Source organism: Bos grunniens, chromosome 9 (genome assembly GCF_055505025.1).
Source record: "Bos grunniens cultivar Pamir isolate PY7600 chromosome 9, Bosgru_T2T1.0, whole genome shotgun sequence".
Taxonomy (NCBI): domain Eukaryota; kingdom Metazoa; phylum Chordata; class Mammalia; order Artiodactyla; family Bovidae; genus Bos; species Bos grunniens.
Window position 1 is genome coordinate 68338762 of NC_141173.1, and position 13829 is coordinate 68352590.

Sequence of the window (13829 nt, forward strand, 5' to 3'; positions counted from 1 at the left end):
AGATCAAATATATACTGATTGGATTGCTGCTACTGCTGCTGCTAAGTTGCATCAGTCGTGTCCAACTCTGTGCAACCCCATAGATGGCAGCCCACCAGGCTCCCCCGTCCCTGGGATTCTCCAGGCAAGAACACTGGAGTGGGTTGCCATTTCCGTCTCCAATGCATGAAAGTGAAAAGTGAAAGTGAAGTCGCTCAGTCGTGTCCGACTCTTAGCGACCCCATGGACTGCAGCCTACCAGGCTCCTCCATCCATGGGATTTTCCAGGCAAGAGTACTAGAGTGGGTCGCCAGTGCCTGGAACCAACTAAATCAGATTAAGTTGGACTTTTCCACCCTGCCCCATGGGTGGTTGCATCCCCACGTCACAGTTCTATATAGTTGCTATCCTGTGTTAACATTTTGGAAGAAAAAATAAACCAATGAAACCTTTAGATTTTTTTTTTTTTTGCAAAACAGATTGTAGATATTGGAAGAAGCAGTGTCATGTTTACTTGAAATAGCTGTTTCTCTAGAACTGTCTGTGGTGCAATACTTACTGAAGTCTTTCTCATCTGTTTCTATTTCATTTCAAAACTGGTATTCAGGAGAGCTACTTTCTCTACCTTGTCGGAATGTTAATTGGAAATGAAATTTATTACATAACTAATTTAATACTTGCCATGAAGCTTATAATAAACACCATATTTCCTGGAGCTCAGGAAGAGAACTACTATAAAAGAACAGCCAGATTGAAAGCACATGTTTTCAAGCCCACTGACACACATATAAAAACACACACACAGATAAACAAATGTAGCACTTTCAGAGATGAAGGTACTTCTTTCTTCCCCTCTGTTGTGAATTAACTCTAATTGGATAGGTTCCTTGGCTTTTATCATTTTATTTTATTTTGCTTAACAATTCATTGGAAACAAAATTTGATATTGAAATTCTAAATGAGAATACTTGATTGATCTGTGGAACTTAATATCTTGTCAGCTCATAATTAAATGACCTGATCACACCAGAAATTGTGACAGTCCCAGAAAAATCCTTTAGCAAATTGATGCTATTTAAGACTAGTTTTAAACTATAAGAATATAGCTTACTTTGGAAAAAATCTTCATGAAAAATAAAAATATTTTAATAATTAGTGGTGTGTGAGCATTAAGACAGAAAATCTTGCTAGTTCATATGAATGGAAACTAGTAGTTTTATCTGATTGAAAACGTAACTTTGGCCTGTTTCTTATTTTTACAGGCCTCTAAATATCATTATGAAAAATGTGTAAATGAGTAAAACACATTTTTCAATGAATATGTATTTTTAAAGAGACTGTTGCATAAAATTTCCCAGCTGTAATAAAAATCTAATTAAACTGTTACTTCAAAGCCCTTTCCAACAAGAGGTCATTCTATCCTATTCTATTTAGGAATTCCTGAATACCTGACAAGAATAAAATAGCACATAGGACTTGAATGTCTGTAGCTTAAAATTGCCAAAAAACAAAACAAACAAAAAAACCAGAAGCTGTCTTTTTTTCCAACTGCTCTGAGGAATTTAGAGAAGAACCATGGGTCAAAATTGGATGAGTTTCAGAGGTCTTACTTTTCTTACCACAGGGAAGTTTACTTATAGGTAGTTTTTAAAAATAGAATATTTGCCATATTTTCCATCATTTCTTCTTTGCCCATATGCTTTTTCTTTCTGTTGGCTGAAAATCAAACTGACGGAAGGCAAGCAAATGGGATATGAAATAGCATCAGAGCAAAGCATTTGGACATCCTGTTCGTAGAGTTGGTTCCCAAAGATAACTTTCCTTATCCTGTCTGGACTGCTCCTTGTAACCACCCACAATGAAGTACTTCATATCCTGCAAAGATCATGTTCACATCAAAAAGCTGTGTTTGCCTGTGCTTCAGTTTCCATTCAGTGAGCAAAATACTGGTAACAGGGTGTGCAAATTGTTTGAATATGGAAGACATTTTTTAATGTAATGTGGAAGCCCTCGGTGGTTTACTGTCAGACATCTCAGTATGAATGAAACAATTTGCTTTAATAACTGAACCATATAAATTTTTGATACTACAATAATACTGCAAGCTCTCACAAATTACCGCAGTACATCTTAACTGTCATGTCACATCACGTAAATTACAGTCATGATGACATGCTTAGCTTGGTTGATATAATATCTTGCTAAGGAAATGGAAAATTGTAGGGCCTTATTTGTAAATCTAGTAAAGTCACTTTTCTAAATAGTTGAGGCTAAATTCTTTCCCAGTAATTGCTGTTGGACTCAGAGCCATTGCCAAAATCTGACAGAAACAGTATGTCAAGAAACTAGTATATCTGCTTAGATACTGAATTTGATTTGCATCCATGACCAGGAAGCTCTGGATATACAATCCTTCCTTTGCCTTTTTAGTATTAATTTCTAAGTTGAAAAAAGTATTTATGAGATGCTATTAGCTTTTCCTAAATATTTGTATAACCAATTTTCAAACATTTTCTAAGTTCCTTGGTGATAAATTCACTTATAACAGATGGGAGATGTATTGTACATATTTTATTTTAATGAAGGTGCCACATGCCAATCTTCCTGTGTTTTGGTAACCTAACCCCAAATAATAAAACCGCTCTCACTTGACATACACTTTGCTAACGTAGAAACCTGCCTGGTCATAATTAAATTCAAGAGCACTAGCCAGTTTAGCAAAGGAATACTTTTCATATTAAGGAACATTTTTATTGACTACAGTCCCTCTTTGGAATAATGAGGAATACATAGGTGGATATAGTTGTGTATGTAGATAGTAGATGAGGCCTGGAAAAGTTAGCATATTTTTATACTACTCATTTAAAAAATTTCCATAATCTTGTTGTCTATGGCAAGTTTGTGTGCTGAACCCACAGTGAGGCCAAATGAACTGAAACATCGGAGTTTCGAGCTGAAAAGGGCCAAGCAAAGAGAGTGAGGCAGCCTGTGATGCTCAAAGGACCCAAACTCCTCAAAGCACTTTTAGAGGCAAAGTGATGGGGGTGAGGGGGGGATATGTCACATGGTATGTGATCAGCTTGTGCACAGTTCTCTGATTGGTTGATGGTGAGATAACAGGGCAGTGTTACAGGGGTTAACATTCTCAGTCCTCAGGTTTCAGTAGGAGGCTGTGTGCTCATGGTCATCAAGTAGTTAGCTTCTTCGATTTGATGGAGGTTTTAGCATCTGTAAAACAACTCAGGCAATATGCCTTAGTGTACTGTTGTCCAGGTGCTTTAGGGAGGAGCTAAATATTCTATAGCTGTCATATTTAAGGTTTATTGTTTAAATTCTTACCAGTTCTCCTGGACCAACTGCTATTTTTGTCACTACATGTTCAATTCCTTCAAGCATTAATTTCTTTTGTTGTTGTTGTTCTGGACTTTATTAGTAATTCTTGAGCCAGGCTTTTATGACTCAGGAGGCCTGGGAGACTACAAGTTTTCTAGGAATAAAAGACCAGCAGATGACATGGGGAAGGACTCTGTCCGGAGAAGGTCCCATGGAGCCCCACTGGGTTATAATCTCAACTAAGAGTTAATCCCTCAACAGCAACCTGTAAAATGTTTTTTCCCATAAATGTGTGAGCATTCAGCACAGTGTTCACAGTCGAGTGTTAATTCCCTGCCCCTTCCACTGTAGACATTCAAAGAAAATTAAGTCAGGCACCCACAGGGCTCTACTTGGCAGCATCTTACTTTCTCCAAATACTTGACAGAGGTTAATGCTTGGTTTTAGGGCATTCGTGTAAGCATGGAACCAGGCATGAATGTAAAGTGCTAGAGCACAGAGTCCTGCTGACTTGCTACAGGCCACAGCTTTGAGAAACAGTTTGGGTATTTCAGAGTTGGAATAATTTACTGCTTTAGTAAACTAAGTGCTATTGGAACATCGAAATAGTTATTTCTTTTTGGTTACCCTAGTGATCTGAATTAGATAGTGCAGCCTCCAAAACCAGTTCTCTTCCTGTTTGTAAAGAGCCCTGAGAATCTGACTTGGCCTATCGACTGTTCCCCCATTACCAGTAAGGTTTGCAAATCTGTCCCTGGGTGCTATTAAATTAATCTTCTGTGATTTGGTCTTTATAAAACAATGCTTATTTTCTACAACATGTATACTATCTTTTTCTGTTTGTAGCTTAGAGGAGCTTTTAAATTGTTTCGTTGTAGTTGCCAAGAATACCTATAGTATAGCATAAGCTGCATATTATGAACAGCTGACAAAATAGCATCAGGTTTTAAAAGTAATCTCTGGTATTTCTTTGCTGTGCTTGCTTGACTTACAGTTCTACCTCTAACATCCCTAATTAAAACTGTGGATTTGAAGGAGATTGATATTTGAGATTTATATGACAGAGTAGTTCTTGTCAAATGAAAGGAACTTTACAAATATTTTGTGATCAATGCTACCTTTTTAACAACAACAACAGAATAGTTTTGATTAGATTTCTCAGAAATGACTGGAGTTGAGATTTAAGTTAGAATTGAAAGATGATTTCCATCTTAGTTAAAAAATTAAAACCTCACTAATAAGCATGAGTTGCTCTCCTTTTAGCAACATAATTTATATTTCTGATGTCTTTGCTTTATATTCCTCAGAATTATTCAAAGTAAAGGTCAGACTCTCTCCCTCATCCTTAATGTCCTCCAAATTAAGTCTCAGAGTAAATGGATTAATTAAGAATGTATTATATATGTGCAGAATGGCATGGCTATAAAGGTAAATAAGATAAACAAACTGTGATTGAATTTTTATTCCATAAATCGGATCATATTAAAATGATTTGGCAATAGACTAATACCAGAAGAATATCTGTTGTCAAGAATAAACCAGATATATTGTTAGGGGCAAATGTTTATGAAAAAACAAACAAAAATCATAAGAACTCATTTATTACATGTAGTTCTGATAATGTCTACTCTGCAAAGTTAGCCCAACTATGAGGACTCACAGTAAAATTTCTAGAATAATAAAAATTAATAAAACTGACTGAGGGGGAAAATGTTAAAAATCATATGAACATTAAAGCAATTGAAGCAATAGCCAAAAAATTATTTCCATAAGGAAAACAATGGTTTTATTTATTTATGTTTAATTTGTTAAATCAAATTTTGAACCTTAAAAACTTTTTTCAATCTTACACAGCTTTACAGAGAACAAAATAATGACTACTCCTCAAGTAATTTTATGTTACTTAATATCAGGGAGGCGTGAAAAAGGAAATTTCTGCCCAAACTCACTCATGAAAATCGATGCAAGTATCCTAACCAAACCATGAGTAATCAGAATCCATAATGTATGAAAATGGTAAAATTAGCTTTTATCATAGGAGTTCAGTGTTGATTTAATAGAAAAAGACAGTGTAATTGACAGTATTGATTAAATAAAGGAGAGAAACTGTTTCAATAGATGCAGAAAAAATAGATAAAATTTAATGATGATTCATGATGTTTTAAAAAATGTGTAAACTAAGATTGGAAAGGTGCTTCTTCATTTGATGAAGAATAGCTACACAAAAACAAATAACATATCTACTTTATTATAAAATATGGAAAGAATGCTTTAAGATCACAAACAATTTTCACTCTGACCACTTTTATTTAACATGGTACTAGCAGATTTGGACAGTGCATTAAGATTTAAAAAAAGAAGTTAAAAGATACAGAAGTTAAAAGGGAAGAAATAAAATTGCATTTATAGATGATATGATTATCTGCTTGATATGATTATGAACTCAGAAGATAAATTATTAATAGGTGAATCAAGAAGGGAACTATATACAAAGTTAATATGTAAAAGCCTGTTGACTAAAAAGTTAGTCACAACCAGAAAGTAGAGAGTTATTTTATTTGGTGGGAATGTTAACGACTCTGAGCCCTGGAGGCAGCATCTCAGTTGCTGTTCAGTGGATAAGTCATGTTCTGCTCTTTGCAACACTATGAACTGCAGCATGCCAGGTTTCCCTGTTCACCATCTCTCTGAGTTAGCTTAAACTCATGTCCACTGAGTTAGTGATGCCATCCAATCATCTCATCCTCTGTTGCCCCGTTTTCCTCCTACCTTCAATCTTTCCCAGCATCAGAGTCTTTTCCAATGAGTTGGCTCTTTGTATCAGGTGGCAAAAGTATTGGAGCTTCAGCTTTAGCATCAGTCCTTGCAATGAATATTCAGGGTTGATCTCCTTTAGAGTTGATGGTTTGATGTCCTTGCAGTCCAAGGGACTCTTGAGTCTTCTCCAGCACCACAGTTCAAAAGCATCAATTCTTTGGCACTCAGCCTGATTTGTGATCCATCTCTCACATCCGTGCATGACTACTGGAAAAACCATAGTTTTGACTCTACAGACATTTGTTGGCAAAGTGATATCTCTGCTTTTCAATACACTGTCTAGGTTTGTCATAGCTTTTCTTCCAAGGAGCAAGCATCTTTTAATTACATAGCTGCAGTCATCATCCACAGTGATTTTGGAGCCCGAGAAAGTAAAATCTGACACTATTTCCACTTTTCCCCCAACTATTTGGCATGAAGTGATAGGACTGGATGCCACAATCTTCATTTTTTGAATGTTGAATTTTAAGCCAGCTTTTTCACTGTCCTCTTTCACCTTCATCAAGAGGCTCTCTAGTCTCTCTTTACTTTCTGTCATTAGAGTGAAATCATCTGGATATCTGAGGTTGTTGACAAATCTTCCTGCAGTCTTGATTCCAGCTTGTGATTCATCCAGCCTGGTATTTCACATGATGTAATCTGCACATAAATTAAGTAAGCAGGGTGACAATATACAGCCTTGTCTTAGTCCTTTCACAATTTTGAACCAGTCCATTGTCCCATGCCCAATTCAAACTGTTGCTTCTTGACCTGCATACAGGTTTCTCAGGAGACAGGTAAGGTGGTTTGGTACTCGCATCTCTTGAAGAATTTTCCACAGTTTGTTGTGATCCACACAGTCAAAGGCTTTAGCATTGTCAGTGAAGCAGAAGTTGATATTTTTCTGGAATTCTCTTGCTTTTTCTATGATCCAATGGGTGTTTGCAATTTAATCTCTGGTTCCTCTGCCTTTTCTAAATCCAGCTTGAACATCTGAAAGTTCTCAGTTCACGTACTGTTGAAACCTAGCTTGAAGGATTTTGAACATTACTTGCTAACATGTGAAATGAGCACAGTTGTGCAGTAGTTTGAACATTCTTTGCCATTTTTCTTCTTTGGGATTGGAAAGAAAACTGATCTTTTCCAGTTCTTTGGTCACTGCTGAGTTTTCCAAATTTGCTGGCATATTGAATGTTGCACTTTAACAGTGTCATATCTTTTAGGATTTGAAATAGTTCAGCTGGAATTCCATGACCACTAGGTTTGTTCATAGTAATGTTTCCTATGGCCCACTTGACTTCACTGGAAGCCAGACTTCCAGGATGTCTGGCTCTTGGTGAGTGACCACACCATTGTGGTTATCCAGGTCATTAAGACCTTTTTGTGTAGTTCTCCTGTGTATTCTTGCCACGTCTTCTTAAACTGCTGTAGAAGGCCAGAGAGAAGGAGTCAGGCCATATACAACTTCGCAACAAAGAGGGCAGGCAGTCTGAACACCAAAGATTATTGTTAAATAAAGAAAACCAGATATTAAGCTAAGGAACTTAGCATTATTCTATGGGAATTTACAAGCCTCTGGGCTCGCTGAATTCTTTCCTTTCATATGTAATGCAGCTATCTAAGACCACTTCCTGTTTCTTGATTGTTTACAACCTTAATTCCTTGTTCACCAGGAGGCATGGCAGAGGATAGTTGCTTCCTGCATTCCTCTGAGCTCCTTTGCCATCATTGCAGGGGTGGCAGCATTTGCTGGGTCAAAGCTATTGTGTTCCCTTTTGGGAGCCCTCATTCACGTTTGGAGGCCCAAAATCACTGATGGCTGTAACATTTCTTGCCCACTGGTATGTCAGGAAATATTTCATTTTACAAGTCAATTGTGTTTCTTTACATCAGCAAAAACCAATTAAAACAGCCCTTTAAAAATAAGTCCTGGGCTTTCCTGGTAGTCTAGTGGTTAAGGATCCATCTCACAATGTAGAGGACACTGGTTTCATCCCTGGTCCAGGAAGATCCCACATTCCACAGGGCAACTAAGCCCCTGAATCACAACCATTGAGTCCACGTGCAGCAGCTACTAAAGCTGGTTACCCTAGAGCCCCGTGCTACACAGTAAGACAAGCCACAGCAGGGAGAAGCCTGAGCACCACAGCCAGAAAGAAGAGTGGAGAAGGCCCACTCACAGTAAGGAAGACCCAGTGCGGCTAAAAAGAAATAAAATAGAAATAAATAAATATTAAAAAATAAGTCCTTTACAATAGTAACAAGTAACAAAATACTAAGGATAGAATCTATATAGAAAAGCAAAGACCTTTTCAAATAATAAAAGGAAATCCTAACGAAAGAAAGAGATGGGGTTTGAATCAAAACTTACCTGATAAAAAGACTTAGGACTCATTTTTTAAAAAGAAATAATGATTGAGACAAAGTGCTATTGGTGTGAAAAAAGATTAAAAATGATCAGTGGAGTTGAAAAAATAGCCCAGAAATATCCTATGCATATATGGATACTTGATTATTAATAAAATAGAAATTGCAGATCAAAGACAATAGAATAGAGCATATAATAAATGTTATTGGTACCACTGAGTATCTAAAAAGAAAAAAAATGACCATACCTGTATCCCTACCTCATATTAGACATAAAAATAAACTCTAGTTGAAACAAAGGCTACAGTTTTCAAAAATCATACTATAAAGCGCAGAATTTTTACTTCTGGCCATGATTGAACAAAACTTTCTTAGACAACAAGATAATTTGAGAAAAAATGTGAAACAAGTTTTTAGACACTTTACAGCAGATGTTGTAGAACTTTGATCCCTGAGAGAAAAAAAAGAACCAGAGGAATTGAGGCTTAACAGCTGTCAAGGTTGTTGCCTGGGTGTTGTTTCCAAGGTAAAGTGCATTGAGAAAGTGAAAAGTGAAAGTGAAGTAGCTCAGTCATGTCTGACTCTTTGCAACCCCGTGGACTGTAGCCTACCAGACTCCTCCCTCCACGGGATTCTCCAGGCAAGAATATTGGAGTGGGTTGCCATTTCCTTCTCCAGGGGATCTTCCCAACCTCGGGATCAAACCTGGGTCTCCCGCATTGCAGGCAGATGCTTTAACCTCTGAGCCTATCATGGCCAGAGAGTGTTTTATGTACTGAGTTTTCGTATTTAATCCAGTGTATATATAGTGTTTAATTGTTGATGGTAGTGGGAGAAGCACAAGATGGTGGGAATGGATGGGACACAGATATGAATGAAGAGGGCCTTCTGTAAGCCAAGGAGAAAGGCCTGGAGCAGCTCCTTATTTCACAGTCCACTGAGACCAGTCCTACCAATATCTTGATTATGGATTAGCAAAGGAATAAATATATTGGGCATCCCAGGTGGTGATAGTGGTAAAGAAACTGCCTGCCAATGCAAGAAACATAAGAGACTTGGGTTCAACCCCAGAGTTGGGAAGATCAGCTGGAGGAGGACATGGCAACCCACTCCGGTATTCTTGCCTGGAGAATTCCATGGACAGAGGAGCCTGGTGGGTTACACTCGATAAAGTCACAAAGAGTTGGACCTGACTGAAGCAACTTAGCATGCATGTAAAGGAATACTTTATTTCTTCCTTTATTTTTCTATGCATATCTGTGTCCCATCCTTCCCCACCATTCTACTCTTTACTCAAAGCTATTATTTATGCAAGGGAAACTCTGGTCAGTTATTTCAGTGTTTTGATCCTTATGCTTTTCACAGATCTGATTCAAATGCTGCATCTCTTCCTTATTATTTCTGTAATCTTGAACACATCCCATTATTTAGTTGACACTTTCAATATCTGCAAATTGAGAGTTCTAGCACCTCCTCAGAGTTGTGCAAAGCCCTCAAAAATGCCTTTAGCACACAGAAGCTGTTCAATAAATGCCAATTGCTTTGAGAACTTCTGTAGTTGTATGGTGCAGCAGTTTATATGAGAGGTAAATCTTTATATCAATAAAGCACATTTGTTAGAGAATACTTTGTGCCTTGCTTATTATTTCTATCTGATTGAGCATCTGGTGGTGGTAAAGATAGATCAGATTAGATCAGATCAGTCGCTCAGTTGTGTCCGACTCTTTGATACCCCATGAATCGCAGCACACCAGGCCTCCCTGTCCATCACCAACTCCCAGAGTTCACTCAGACTCATGTCCATCAAGACAGTGATGCCATCCAGCCATCTCATCCTCTGTCGTCCCCTTCTCCTCCTGCCTCCAACCCCTCCCAGCATCGGAGTCTTTTCCAATGAGTCAACTCTTCGCATGAGGTGGCCAAAGTACTGGAGTTTCAACTTTAGCATCATTCCTTCCAAAGAAATCCCAGGGCTGATCTTCAGAATGGACTGGTTGGATCTCCTTGCAGTCCAAGGGACTCTCAAGAGTCTTCTCCAACACTACAGTTCAAAAGCATCAATTCTTCGGCGCTCAGCCTTCTTCACAGTCCAACTCTCACATCCATACATGACCACAGGAAAAACCATAGCCTTGACTAGACGAACCTTTGTTGACAAAGTAATGTCTCTGCTTTTCTAGGTTGGTCATAACTTTCCTTCCAAGGAGTAAGCGTCTTTTAATTTCATGGCTGCAGTCACCATCTGCAGTGATTTTGGAGCCCAGAAAAATAAAGTCTGACACTGTTTCCACTGTTTCCCCATCTATTTCCCATGAAGTGGTGGTACCAGATGCCATGATCTTCGTTTTCTGAATGTTGAGCTTTAAGCCAACTTTTTCACTCTCCACTTTCACTTTCATCAAGAATAAGATAGCATTAAAAATAAAAACGGACAATCACAGAGAGTTAACTTTAGAAAGTAAGTCAATTATATGACTCTTAAACAGCAGTTTGTGAAAATGTGAAAAAATTGTCATCTAGCTTTTGGAGAAACCTACTGAGTGTTTTGTACTTTATCTTGAAGATACCAAAATAAAGCAAATGAGCATCATGTCACATCTTTCTAAGCAAATGATGTGATAAGTAACTATTTCTGCCTTACAGAAGTATTTAAAGGGATTTAAGATTTCTGCCCATCAATAACTGATTAGGGAAGTAAACTTCATCGGTGTTATAAGCAGCATTATACCTTGCGGCTATAGTGTAGCAAGTTAAAATAAGGACAGTAAAGTCGACCCAAACTCAATACGACTGTTGCTTAGGTGCTAAGTCGTGTACTACTCTTTTGTGACCCCATGGGCTGCAGCCCCCTAGGCTCCTCTGTCCCTGGGATTTCCCGCTGTAATGGGTTGTCATTTCCTTCTCCAGGGGATCTTCCTGACCCAGGGATCAAACTTGTGTCCCCTGTATTGGCAAGCAGATTCTTTACCACTCAGTCACCAGGGAAGCCCCAATATAATTTATATCTTTATAAAAAGGGAAAACCTGGAGACAGATACTCATACAAGGAGAATGCCATGTGAACATGAAGACAGCCATCTGCAAGCCAAAGAGAGAGATCTGAAACAGATCCTTTTCCCACAGCCTTCAGGAGGAGCCAACTCTGCTCCTTTGGTTTTGGACTTGTATCCTTTAGAGCTGTGAGACAATGGATTTCTGTTTTTTGAGACATGTAGCTTATGGTTTTGTTGTGGCAGCCTTAGTAAACAAATCAAGTAAAATATCAATTATTTTAAAAATTCAAAGATTTTAATTTTGTTTTAATTTGTTGCAAACAAAAGCCTAATCTCATAGCTAAAGAAATTATAGAAATTGATAACAAAGACCAACACTTGAACAAAGAAATGGGTGACACATATGAATGAACAGTTCATAGAAACAGAATACAAATGGCTCTTAGGTATAAGAAACAATGTACAACCTGACTCATAATACAACTATACTGAGAAACTGTCATTTACCTTAGAAGAGACAACAAGATGGTAAAATGGATAGCATGCTATTTTAAAAATTATTTATTTATTTTTGGCTGTGCTGGGTCCTCATTGCTGCACAGGCTTCCTCTAGCGGCAAGCGCCGGCTACTCTCTAGTTGCAGTGCGCGGTTCTCATTGCCTTGGCTTCTCTTGTTGCAGCGAATAGACTCTATGGCATGGGGGTTCAGTAGTTGAAATTCCCGGGCTCTAGAGCACAGGCTTAACAACTGAGATGTGTGGGCTTAGCTGCTTCGTGGCATCTTTCCCAACCAGGGAATGAACCTGTGTGTCTCCTGCACTGGCAGGCAGATTCTTGACTGTTGAGCCACCATGAAAGCCTGGATAATACGCTATTACTGAGGTTTCAAAAGGACAAAGATCCTTATAATATTGGTAGTGGGGATATGTATTAATGCAATCTAAGAAAACTAACTTAGAAATTTTTACCAAAGTTACAAATGCACATGTGTTCATATATTTCTCTTCTGGAAATTTTTCCTATAGGGAGACATAAAGTGTGAAATGCAGTTATTCATTCACAAATGTTTGTGATAAACACAAAATTGTTACTGATAGACTGATTAAATGCATTTTGGTACATACACACAAACACTACAATAATGTGGAATGATCTGAGGTATATGGTTAAGTAGTTAAACCTAGAAATAGAACAGTGTATATGACCACCATTTGTGTATAAAAAAAATACTGGAAAAAAAGAATCTGCATGTAATTATAAGGTAGCCTAGCTGTTTAAAGTCATAGCCAGCATTTGATTGGAGGTGAACTTGTCTCAGAGACTGTCTGCTGCCCCACTCAAGAACATAATATTGTTAAAGTCATAAAATAAGGTATTTTAAGTATATGGCAAAAACCAATCCAACATTGTAAAGCAGTTATCCTCCACTTGAAAATAAGTTTTAAAAAGATGTTTTATGTAGAATAATATTTCTGTTTTGCTCTATTATAAACTATTAATTTTCTAGTCTAGACTTCATTGTGAAGATTATTGTTTTGATGAGGATCACTCAAGATATGCCTCAATTCTCTAAACTAAAATTTGGTTGTCATGCTTAATTAATCACAAAGATTTCAATAACACTCTTATCTTTCCAGATAGTTTCAGCAAATTCTGTTAATATCAGCAGGGCCTGCTGGGGAAGCATAAAGCTTACACTTCTAGGACTGCGGTCTTCCCATGACTTCCAACAGTAGTAGTTGAGTAGACACCCTCTTACCTTATTTTTTCTGAAGTTCTCCCTCTATTACTCGGGTCTGAGATTCCAAGTAGTTAAAATTCAACATTTGCCACATGGAAAAAGGAGCTATGTGATAAGACCCCGATCTGAAATGTGATGAATTATTAAACAGGTAGTTTGTTGGGTGATTGAAAATTACCTGTGAAAGAGTGCTTATCTCCTTGAGGCACGTCGAACACTGACGGAATTGAGCCAATTAGACTGACTGTCTCTTCAATGAGTTGTGACCTCTCGATGGTAATAGCTTATTATGATGATAAATGAACCCATCTCTTCAACTGAAGCCTGAGTACACACTTCAGCAGTTTCCCTGAATCATGAGGCCATTACCTCTCAACTTCAGATCGACAGCAGTGACAGCCCCGGGAGCAGACGGCATGCATGGCTAGACACAGATGATTGTTTTACGCCTATGAATATATTTACAGCTATTTCCAAAGAAACGGGACCTCCTTGCACACTGAGTGTTCACACCTGAAATAGTTACCATATGACGTCTCCTTTAACAGGAAGAAGGCTGCATCATTTTGAGATAACTAGGTGTTTTTTTGTTTTTAGTTTTTGTTTGTTGTTTTCAGTGT

At 37.8% G+C, this 13829-nt stretch overlaps 1 protein-coding gene across 3 annotated transcripts in view; it reads left to right on the plus strand.

The window, feature by feature from the left end:
* The window catches only part of LAMA2 (laminin subunit alpha 2), a 707472-nt gene that overhangs the window by 324768 nt on the left and 368875 nt on the right, over window positions 1-13829 (plus strand). The window lies entirely within an intron of this gene.